Source organism: Hibiscus syriacus, unplaced genomic scaffold (genome assembly GCF_006381635.1).
Source record: "Hibiscus syriacus cultivar Baekdansim isolate YM2019G1 unplaced genomic scaffold, ASM638163v2 tig00016563_pilon, whole genome shotgun sequence".
Taxonomy (NCBI): domain Eukaryota; kingdom Viridiplantae; phylum Streptophyta; class Magnoliopsida; order Malvales; family Malvaceae; genus Hibiscus; species Hibiscus syriacus.
In genome coordinates this window covers 963,064-975,909 of record NW_024062387.1, presented here as the reverse complement: position 1 = coordinate 975,909, position 12,846 = coordinate 963,064, and the positions used below count along the sequence as shown (strand labels likewise).

Here is a 12,846-nt window from a genome sequence, read left to right as displayed (position 1 = left end):
CAAAAGGACTGAAATAAATGATAAGATTGAATTTAATAGTAAGATCGGACGGAAGGAAATAATTAAAATACGTTGAATCTATAAAATGACCAAAATACCCCTGTAATGAAAATGACCCAAGAATATCACCAAGCTCAGGAATGATGGGATATTCTTGAGCTCTGTAATGATTAGAATAAAACTAAACACCAAAATGACCAAAATACCCTTATGGCCTTTACTAAGTAAATGTCTTGGATTAATTAAGTAATCCAAATAAGCATGAGTGTTGGACTACCTTTTAAAAGTAATATAACACAATTTAAGTGAGTTGATCAACCCTAAAGCTATGTCAATACCTGAATGGCATAGATATTACTAGAATGCACGTTCGTTTTCTCAAGTGTGACTCGATGATAAATTTTGGAAGTATTCAGCTTAGCTCAACTCTAGATCGTATTCAGTACTAAGAATTGAACGTTTGTTCGACAAATCAACCACGGAGACCAAATTGAATGGAACGAAAATACAACATGTGTCTGAAATTTAGGAACGTTTGAATTACTCTGGAAAATCCCGAAGTAACTGGAATAGACATGACTGTTAAATGAACTAGGTAACCTCAATGACTGAGGATTAAGTAAGTAAATTGAATAAGTCTGGAAATTCTGATGAGTTTATAAGATGTACTGTCCTTATGGAACATGAACTACAAATCAAGCATGTCAGTATTTCATGATATCGTGGAAGCTTGGAAATGAAATAAATACCATTGAAAGATCTATTCAGCGATGATTCTGAAGATGATCTATGGACAAGAATTTGTGGTATTAAAGAGTAAATACTCTGGAAGGAAAATGAATTGACCAGTCGACATAGATTATTAAGATTCTGAATCTTCGTTCTCAAGTTGTTCGATTATCCGATCAATTGACATGGATTGTAAAGGATTATGAATACCCTTCTGATTACGTACAACTTCTGAAAAATGTCCGAATAAGATATGATCCTGATAATTCACATTCTGAATAACTGATGATTTCGTCAGTTAATGAACTTTTCCAATAGTGATTCTAAATTCCAACATTTTATCGGTATGAAGATCCGTGTTTCTCTGCCTGCTAAGATTATCCAGTACCTCTGAATAATATCTGTAAACTCTGGTGTGTTCCCTAATCATATAAATATTTTATCTGATTTCCGACTTGAATTCTGTTCTGATACATGACCTGAATTTTGTTTTGATTTCTGATCTGGATTCTATTCTGATATCTGTTCTGAATTATGTTTTGATTTCTGATATCTCCGTTTACGGACGGAAAATGTTTTAATTGGGGGTATTGTTGAAGGAAGTATTTCTGCAGGTTCCTCGGCTTTGTGTTCAGGGCCTTACAGGTTATGTGGGTTGGGTGTATAGTTCTAAGGAACATACACAAACAGATTGTGAAAGGATGGGGGTATATATATATGTTTTAAAAGATCTGTATATTTTTACTGGTTTTACGGGAACACACTAGAAAACCTATTATGATCTCCTGAACTTATTCATCCGAGGTATATATCTGAACTGAAAGCTCATTGTCCGTTACCATCTGAAGTATCAGTAGGATCTCCGCTCTGCATGAAAATCCATAGGTGTTCGAAACCAATAAGAAAATATATTCTTATCTGTATCTGCACGTTTATTCAGCATCATCTGGTAGTTTTGTATTACTGAGCTTTCCAAAGCTCACTCTGTTACTCATCTTTTCAGGCTAAAAGAATTGTACCAGTGCAGCTATCGACTTCAGTAAAGGAGTTCTTCCGGTGCTGTTTGCAGAGTATGGTACATGTGATTAGGGGGCATGTAATTGTATTTTGTTTTATATACGAGTCTGAAAATATGTTTTATTTCTACATACTGATAAATCGTTTTATAAGTTACATGTTTTAATAAAAGTTTTAAATTTTCCGCTATTTTTACGGTGGGTCACTCTGGTGACCCTAATGTGACACCTCGGATCGGATCTGGTTACCCTTATCTGTCTATGGGGGTTACATCCTCACTTTTAATTCTTTTAATAATTATATCGTGTGACATAGAATAAAAATAATAAAATTTAAATAAAAACATAAATATTAATTAAACGACCGATATGTATTAAAAAATTTCAAGAAAATAATTATCAATTACATTATCCCAAATATAAACTTTACGAACTCTTCTCGTACATATATCAAACAGGTGGTTACACCCAAAAAAAAAAATAGGTGGTCGGCACGCGTGCCATCTGCACACGTGTGATTCCACCGTGAAAGACGGTTCATGAAATAGCCCGCCATGGCTGAGTGGTATCCATCCATGTGAGGGCCCCGTCAGTGCCGTCCGTCCAAAGAAAACCCTGCCACTCGAGTCCAATCTGTTCTCGCACGAGGCTTGTTTTCAATGGCTAGAAGCGAACGCAACCAATAAGCAGCTAACATGTACCAAGAAACCAGTGAGTTATGCAACACCTGATCAGATCCAAGTAAATATTTATAGGCTTAATATCAAAATAAGTTCTCAAACTATACTGTTTTTTCTAAATAGGTGCCTAAACAATATTTTAATTCATCCAGATGTCTAATATTACAAACGTTATCTAACTACTTTTTGACTCATCAAGGTGTCTAATGTTACAAACGTTATATATTTAAGTTCTCAGACTTTAAATGGTGTTAATTTCTCTGTTAAATAACACGTGTCACAATTTGGTAAATTTTAAAAAATATTTAAAATTAAAAAAAATAAAGTTATATATTAAAAAAAAACTCAAATTTTGAAATAAACTCAAAACTTTGAAAACCTTCATTTTAACCACTAAATCTACGCCGACTGCCGCCTTTTACAGTTGATGAAGCTCCATCCGACCTCTTCTCCTACCTGCTGACCAAAACCCCTATGAAATTGTGACCGATTGACGGTCGATTGATGACGAGTCAACATTTTATACTTGACGAATCCTAGCTTGAAAATCGTGATCCCACACAAATTCAATGGCCAATCGTCGGCATGAGCTACGTCAACAGTGGTTGTTGTGGTCGAAAAAGATGGCGGCGACAAATTAAGCTTACGATTTGGGGAGTTTAGGGATTCAGAGACTATTTTATAATTTAAGAGAAATTATAGTTTTTTTTAAATAAATATAATAATATTTTATTAAAAAAATTCAAAATCATCATAGTATGACACGTGTCACTTAACGTTGAAAATTAACGTTGTTGATGATCTAGACACCTAAATGGTAACATTTATAACGTTAAACATTTAGATGAGTCAAAAAATAATTTGGACACCTATATGAAAAAAATAATATTTTTTAGATACTTATTTTGGTATTAAGTCATATTTATACTAATTTGCGGTCTTATCTTTCCGGTCTATACGAAAATCATTAACCAATTCAGGCGGTAGCCGGTAACCTTTGATCTCCGATCACATAAGTATCCGTAAGTTTTATTCTCCCACGCGCTCTCAGTTTGTCAACCATTCTACTCTCCCACCGCCAAAAGAGTGTTTGGCGAGCTAACTCGGGAAAAATATTTATTCATTCTATTTACTCTTTCTGTTTCCCCGTATATAAAGTCATTTGACTATTTTATTTATTTTGCTCAAAATTAAAACATTGGTATGACCTTAGGGTTGCAATTAGAATAAATTTTATTTAAAAATTTAATATAATTATTTATATGTAATTTATTAATGATCAATTTTATATTAATTTTTTGAGAACATATACAAAAATTAATTTTTAGTTAATACTTCTATACTATTTGTTAATCACTTGAAATAATAATTTAACTTATATTTAATTATAATCAGACTTAGAATTCAGACAATTTTTTTGAAATAATAATTAATTAATTGTTTTTATATGATTCCTGAAGTTATGTATTTAAATATACCTAAATTTACAAAATTTTAATATAACTAATCTGTAAGAATAATTTTATTTAAAAATACATATTAATATTTAAGTTTAGATTTAAATTTAATTTTAATGTTTAATTTAATATATATATATATATATTTTATCTAATTAAATATTTGGGATTTATTTTTTTAATTCAAATAAATATCTCGACTTGATTTATTTATTCAAATTAATTAAAAAATAAAATCAAATCAAATTTAGATTTCAATTTTAATCAATAAATTAATTTAGATATTAATTGAATAAAACGTTAAATATAAATATAAATTTAATTCCTTAATTAAAATAAAATTTAAAAAAACTCAAATATTAAATTATATATATATATATATATATATATATATATATATATATATATATATATATATATATATATATAAAAACTAGTACAAAGGAAAGCTAGCAAATTTTGTTTCTTCCCTTACGTAGACAAGTCTTCCCAAAATTGTAATAGCGTGACATGCACAGGCAGAGCAAGAGCGTGTAGATCGCATGAAGAGTAAAAAGCAAATGAAGTCACAGTTGTGAGCTGTTATCACACGGCGTTTCTTTCATTTCAATGTTTCGAAATTAAAAACGACAAAGTCCAAAAGAAAGTGATAGTTTTCCTCTTCTTTTCCCTGCTTCCATCTCTCTTCACATTCTTTGAAAGGAATAAGAAGAAAAAAACCCTAGAGCCCTTTTCTTTGAGCTAATTATCTCCAGACATGGAAATGAATAGGGGCGTATTCATAGTATTTTTAATTGTACTTTCGAGTGTTGGTTTGGGTTTAGCTGGGGACATAGTTCATCAAGACGACGTTGCTCCAAAGAGACCCGGTTGTGCTAATAATTTTGTGCTGGTAATCTAGCAAAAATCCCTGAACTTTGCTTCTTGTTTTTCTGTTCCTCATTTTTCCCTTGGTCTGTTTTGCTTTTGGGAAAATGGATGAATGCTGAAATCTTGACTTTTGCTTTTGTACTTGATGTTTGATTAAGATGTTTTGTGTCGATTATTAGTTTAATTGTCCCATTTTAGGATTCATTTGCTTCAAAATTTGACTTTTCTTATAGTATTGTTTGATTGCTGGGAAATGGTTGCATTTTTTTAGGCAGTGGTTTTGGACCTTTGATTCAAATGGGAAATGTTCAAACTTGATATTAGCAAAATTTATCCTATATAGTATGTAAGTTTTATTGTTTTTGGAATGAAAAAAAAGGGTTAAACTAAGCTAAGTTGTTACTTCGGGCCTTGCTTTGTATTAATCTTTTCCCATATTATTGGTTTGTTGAAACACTTTTGACATTTCCTAGCAGCCAGAGGAATCCTTAATCTTTCCTAAAGACAATATCTTTTTATTTTAATGCGCCTTTAATATCTGAAATATTTGCAACTTGAACTCAGATTACAAAAAAAGTGTAAATTGCTGAAAATTATTCGGCATTTTCGTCTTCCTCTTTCTTCTATAGTTCTATTTCTAAATTTTGAACTTAAAAAGTAGATTTTATTACTTATTTGCTGCCCTTTGAATATCGAGTTAGATACGGTGCTTGTATATTGTAATCTTTCTTTGTTTCATCTCAAAGTGATGAATATGGCCTTTGCATATTAGATTTAATCCAATATGATTTATAGGTAAAAGTCCCAACATGGATTAATGGTATAGAAGACAATGAATATGTTGGTGTTGGTGCTCGTTTTGGACCTACTCTGGAGTCAAAAGAAAAACATGCAAACCATACCAGGCTCGCCCTTGCAGATCCTCCTGATTGTTGCAGCAAGCCTAGGAATCAGGTTTTCAAATTCTGATCTATTTTACAATATATCCATCCAATTTGACTCTTAGATATATTCTTTCTGACGGGCATGTGCTTCCATCTGATCAGTTGCCCCTAAACTTGTTCCTTTTGAGTATTCTCGAATATTTTCTCTGTTGGTAGCTTACAGGGGAGGTTATTCTGGTGCATCGAGGTAAATGTAGTTTCACAAAGAAGGCAAATGTTGCTGAAGAAGCTGGTGCTTCTTCCATCCTCATAATAAACAACCAAACAGGTATCTCAGGTCCTTTGTGAACCCTAAAATATAAAGAAGATTTTCTGTGCACAAGATTTGTTCTTCAAAACAAAATGTTGAAGAAATTTTGTGGACATACATTTTGGTTTTTAATATCTTTTCATTTTTCATTTTTCATATGTTGCCATCATTATGAAAAATGATAATTCTACATAAACTGTGATCAGAAAGTTAGTCATAAGATTTCTTTTCCTTCTCATGATATGTATCTAAACTTTGCTGCATTTTATCTGCTAATGTTCTCAACATAGCTTTTGTAATATCATTGTTTTCAGCCTTTGGGGCTTATTTGAGCTATAATTATGGTATCGTCAGATTATTAAACAATTTACCTTTACAAATATGTGTGATGTTACATTAAAGATGATAGAATTCAATGAAGTTGCGAGTTACTGTTATAAGCAGTCGTTAACAGTCCAAACCTTATTTGTGCTTTCTAAGTAGTGAATTTTTAATTTTATTCTACAGAACTCTTCAAGATGGTTTGTGAATCTGGTGCTGATGTAGATATAAAAATACCCGCCCTTATGCTACCTCAGGATGCTGGTTCACGTTTGGAGAAATTTATAAATAACAATGCCAATGGTATGACTTTCCAGGCTTCTTTTCATCAATGTTTCCGTCCGCTCTGCCTCTTTGTTGTTCTGGAAAAGTACTCTCTTTCTGATGTTTTCTTTCCTTGATAGTACCTCATTTGGCATCATGTCAGAATGGATTTTAAATTTTTTGCTCTTTTTGACCTTTATGTAGTTTCTGTTGCACTTTACTCTCCAAAGCGTCCGGCAGTTGATATTGCTGAAGTGTTCCTGTGGCTAATGGGTTAGTACCATTTTGTGTGCTTCTTATTGGTCTGCTTGGACTGCTAGAGAAGTTGCTATTGAGCAAGACAAGCTGCTGAAGGTAACTTTAAACCCTTTAAGAGCAAATTCTATTCTTTCTTTGTTCAATTCTGTTCAAGACTTCTAGTATATATGCAAGCATTCATAAACATAAAGCAACAGTTTTTCAATTATATCATTCACCACAATAATATGTTGATTGATATTGGCACAGGATGCATCGGAAGAAGTACTACAAGTTGGAGGTGCAGGTTCTAGTGGTTTTGTTGACATAAATACAAAGTCAGCAATTATGTTTGTTGTGGTTGCTTCATGTTTCTTGGTCATGCTTTACAAGCTTATGTCATTCTGGTTTATTGAGGTTCTGGTGGTTCTCTTTTGCATTGGTGGAATAGAGGTGAGCTTGGCTTCGTATATCTCTATGCTTAGATCAGTGTGGCTTATTTCTTCCATCTTGTTATTGTAGTTCACAAGTTACTATTGGGCAACTTTTTTTCTCTCACACAATTCTCAATATTTTTGCTGGCAGTTTTAAGATTTTATGATGATGGTAGTTTTCTTTTATTTGCTTCTCTAAGTTCTCTTCTTCCTGTTTTTGATATGTTCTTTTGAGAATCTTGCTAAAAGTTATAGGTGAGGCTTACTGTGTTGAAGGGCATTTTATGTTCTATTTGTTGCTATCTAAACGTCCTTAATATGACTAATGATTATGATTTACGAAAGTCATTTAATGAAAGCAATGTTTTTGCACATGCATATCTTATGAATGTCAAGCACCTTGCAACTGGAGGCACATACTACACCTTATTCCTTGTTCAGCACCGGCATTTGTCTGCATCATCATTACTTCAGTGGACACTCAAGTCTATTCCAGTAGGATTTTACTGAGGCTGGATTTTAGACATGTCAATGATCTTGGATGTGTGAGATGCAGGGCTCACAATGCTTAGAGCTTAATATAACTTATCTAAAAGAAACATTACCTACTAAAATAGTTTCATGGTTCTCAATATAATTTGTCAATTTTATGTGACCTTTGTGCTAGAAACAATAGGAAAAAATGCAACTTTCTTGAGAACCCATGACTGCATGTGCAATGTTTATTTTGAATGAAAACATATGTTGAATAATTATGTCTGTATGTAAACTGAAAAGTTCGTTAGTATAGAGGAAGTATGAAGCTCACATCATAAACACCAGTTAATGAGATGCCACATTTGTATTCCATGTTACTTTTTCTGACATCCACTTTTCGTAAGGCCTTATGGGACAGAGGCTTGTGGGTATGGTAGGGGAAGACTCTTTTGAGATGAATGCTAATCCTGGATATCCTTTTATGCTTCCAGGGCTTGCAAACATGCTTGGTGACTTTATTATCATGGTATGCATATTCCTTTGCCATTGCTTTTCTATGGATGTGTAACTTCTTGATTGTTCTACTTCCGCATGACTGTAATCAAACCAAAGTCTTTCTCAGAAATATGTATAAAATGACATCAGCAACTAAATATCTCTTTTTAAAATCAGCAGTATTAGTAGGATTTGTGCGTTTTCTTTCTATGTTTTAACAAACAACTTATAAACCGTACGAAACTGACAGCTAAGTATCTTCAGCTTCAGGTGTTTTAAAGGCTTTGCAGAATCATTTATTAAAGTACCCTTCTTTGGAGCTGTTTCGCATCTGACATTGGCTGTTTGTCCCTTCTGCATAGCATTTGCTGTTGTTTGGGCAGTGTACCGTACTATCTCCTTTGCCTGGATAGGTCAAGATATTCTTGTAAGACAACATTTCTAGCTTCTTATGTTATTGGTACTTTTCTTGGTTGCTGAATTTCTTCAGAGGATTATGTTGTATCGGATGTTTCCATTTTCTTGTAGTGGGTAGTGACATCTTGCTCTCATTGAAAATTAATATGCTCGGAAAATAGTCTGCTTTGCGTTCTTATCATGGTAAACTCATGAAATATGAACCTCCCCTTTTTTCCTTTATATCAGGGTATTGCGCTTATAATCACAGTCCTTCAGATTGTTCGCGTGCCAAATCTCAAGGTGAGTATCTTGATTTAGTTGGCTTTATCTGCCTTCTGCTTAGAAACACATGAATGTTTTGCTATTGTATGAGTTTTAACTTTTTCCATGCTTCTGTACATAAAGGATAATTTGTGCATGTTAGTAGTTTACATACGAGAATAACTAAAGGGTTGGAATTTTTTTATGCTCTTTAGTGGTTAATTGTGTTGAATCAGGTTGGAACAGTTCTTCTGGGTTGTGCTTTCTTGTATGATATCTTCTGGGTGTTTGTCTCCAAATGGTGGTTTCATGAGAGTGTGATGATAGTGGTAAGTGATTATAAATATTATCTCTTCACCATTGAATTATGAGCCTGTAAACCATTTGGTCTGATAAGGGAATGATATTATTATTCTTTTTTCTTCTATTATAGGTTGCTCGTGGTGATAGAAGTGGAGAGGATGGCATACCAATGTTACTAAAAATTCCCCGGATGTATGATCCTTGGGGTGGCTACAGTGTTATTGGCTTTGGAGACATAATCTTACCTGGACTGCTTGTGGCATTTTCGCTAAGGTTTGAATGACTACCATCTTTACACGTGATCTGTAAATTTATCTTGGTCTTAGTTATATTTGCTAATTTTTTATGCTTTTGTATAGTGTAAGACCAGAACATGCTGATCGTAATTTGTTAATAGGTCATATGTATAATGTTTACATCGACAAATCCATAAATTATGTTACTGTGGCTTATGAACCTGCCATCAATCAAACTAGGTTTGCGGCATAGTTTAAACTGGAAATATTTGGTTCTGTTTGTTTTCAGAGTTTGGTTTCTTATGTTTGGTATCTTTAGTGTTCATTGACTGATCATGTTAATTATTTTTTCTGTAGGTATGATTGGCTGACAAAAACGCCTCTTCGAGCAGGGTACTTTATATGGGCAATGACTGCTTATGGTTTAGGTATGAAAGTCTCAAACTTGAATTTTACTTGTTTATAGTCTCAAACTGATGAGGCTTGGTCTCTTGCTGTTAAGGGGGGGGGGATAAAAATTCTTTTGGTTCCGACTTGCAGAGATTATCCGTTCTAAATCTAGTAATCCCCAAATTGAAAGGGGAAGAAAATGATATTGCATCAATTTACCCTGCCCAAGAATGTAGTGGGAATATATATCTTTTAGCAGTTTGTTTCATTGCCCATCTTGCAACATAACATAAAGACCATTGACTCATTAATTCTATATTTGTTTAAAATAATTCCACAGGTCTTCTGGTCACATATGTGGCCTTGAACATGATGGATGGACACGGCCAACCTGCTTTGCTTTACATTGTTCCTTTCACTCTCGGTAAGTAGCAATGATATTGAAAGTAGCGCAGTTGTGGTAACATAGATTGCCGTCCTCATAAACCCCCGATGAAATGTTATCTCTGCTTTATTTCTCTTAGCAATCATCTCTTGTTTGGGATTCAGGGACCTTTATTACATTGGGGAAGAAGAGAGGTGATCTCAAAACTCTCTGGACACGAGGAGAACCGGAAAGGCCTTGTCCGCATGTCCAACTTCAGCCCTTAGAACAAAAAGACTAATGGTAATAAACCCTGAACAATAAGTACCTCTAATATGTGCCAGTTTTTGGCCTAAAGTAAAGAACCAGTTGATAAACTTTTTCACCCTTCTAGGTTGTAGAGAAGCATGTAATATTTGCAGTATAGTTATTACAACACGTTTAGAAGTTGACCAGTAACATACTAGTTTGAAGCTAGTTCACAGCTAATTTCATAGAAGCTTTACCTTGTATCGTGCTGACGTATCGGTTCCACGAACATCTTTGCAACATTCGTCATTATAATATCGAGTTTTTCTGCACTTACCTGGGGAATGAATGGCAACTTACCTGCACGTCATCCTTGTGCTGTGTTCTGCCATCCCAGAGATAATATCCCATTTAAACAGGCAACCACATGAAAATTCCAAGAGCAAGGGTGGTTTCCCAGTAATCAACTGTAGTAATATGATGCCAAACGAATATATATCCGAACTAGAAGTCAATAAAACTGAGGATCCAGGTGAGCAAATCTGTGGCTTATATCAGTCATGTTACTTTAATTCTCAAGAGAAGTTAGCACATGGAGATTCCCAGTCACTAGGTTGGCAGCCAAAGGTGTTTTTTTTTTGGATAGGTGTTCGCAGCCAAAGTTGAAGTTGGTATTGAGGTGTACATTCTCTGGTTTTAGCTTACCATGAACAAACCTTAGCATGAGTGCACTCTTCTAAAGTGAGATTGAACTTTGAGTTATAAAAAAAAATTCATCCACTGTGATTTGGTTGCCAGTTTCGGGCAACAACTAGACCATTTGGTACAAATTCCTAGCCAAGTCCATTGCTATATCAAATGTTTTTCTAGGGTAAACTATACGCATAACCAATTAATTATTGGAGATATTTTAATTTGACTATCGATCTTTTAATTTTATGAATCAAATTACTTAATTATTTAAATAATGTCAATAAAAACATCTGTCTTGAATATTTTATAAAGTAAATGACATCGTAAATAACAAGATTGGTATATTTACATATTAATCCTTATTATTTTATTAATTTAATTATAATTTAAAATTAACTTAATAAATATAATCTTCTAATCAGTACGACACATGCCATTGGTGATATATTTTAAATTTATATCATTTCACAACCGGATAAGTAGATTTAGGCCATATCATGACATTGAATATCTAAATCAATCTTGTTAATTCATTTACATTTGATTTATTAATCTTCAATCGGCATGTAATATCTTAGGATGGGATACATCCAAAATATTTGAAGATATGTGCTCAATTTCTTTGGAAAGTTAAGGATGTACCTGTTAGGGGGCTAGAGTGAGTTGACAGTGTTTGTGTTCTTAAATATGAAGGGGGGTTGGGAATCAAGAGCTTAAAGTGTTGGAATGGGGCCTGTATGCTTATCTTATTGAAGATCCTTGTTGGAGAGAATTCCTTGTGAGTGGCTTGGGTTCGTGAGTACGTTCATAAGGGTGTAGATGTATGGCGAGTGGTTAGCAAATCTAACTTCAGTTGGGGTCTGAGGAGAATTCTGAAGATGTATGGCGAGCGGTGCCCTCCGAAAACGCGATTGTGACCGCGATTTAAATCTCTGGACATTTGGTGGTGGCGTGAGATTTTGTGTCGTAATAGACTTCACTAAAGTACAGATGGCCGTCTTCCTCCATTGACTGGTTACAAAATACAGGTAGTAGCATGCTTCTACAAACTACAATGAGTTCTGTTCAAAGGAGGAAATATACTCCGAACCCCAGGTTTACAATTTCGAGATGGATTTCACGTTCAACTCATGGAGAAAACTAGAACGGAGTAACTACACCAACACTAGGCAGAAAACATTGTTAAGCAACGTCAGGATATCTGCAAAGAAGCAAAACACCAAAAAGATTCCAGCTTAGCATCTCACTAGTCACTGTTGTTTTAACCTATTTTTCCTTGGACTGAAGAAGAAGATAACAATCATCAGTACATCTTCACATTGGAGAAAGTAGAGAATCCATTATGACGGTCATTTCTCCAACAAAGACTAAATCACAGTTTTACCAATGCCTTATATGCATATTTTGCAATCCCATCATAACAATTGCAATATTGTAATTTGTAAATGTTTAAAGCTTTGTCCTATCTTTTTCCTTTATAAATATTTTCTTTTTCTTAGAATTCTACTGAATGAATCTTGAGGAGGTTCTTAGATTTCTTTCCATGTGCTTGAGTCGAATTCTCCATTTCTCTTCACTTCGACAAGTTGAGTGGAAATTTGGGACACATTTTAGGGTTTCCAGGAGAAGCTTTTGAGATTCTTGAGTCGAATTCTCCTTTTCATTTGGATTTAGGACTGGGGTCAACCCATAGCCATAGACTTTGACCGAAGAAGAAAAAGAAGAAGAGGAGGAGGAGGAGGAGGTTTTAATGGGAGTTAATTTCTACGTCAGTAAA

General features: G+C 33.9%; 1 pseudogene; it reads left to right on the top strand.

Annotated features, from left to right (window-relative positions):
- Positions 1–4,617: 4,617 nt before the first annotated feature.
- Positions 4,618–10,614, top strand: LOC120208452 (annotated as a pseudogene).
- Positions 10,615–12,846: the final 2,232 nt, after the last annotated feature.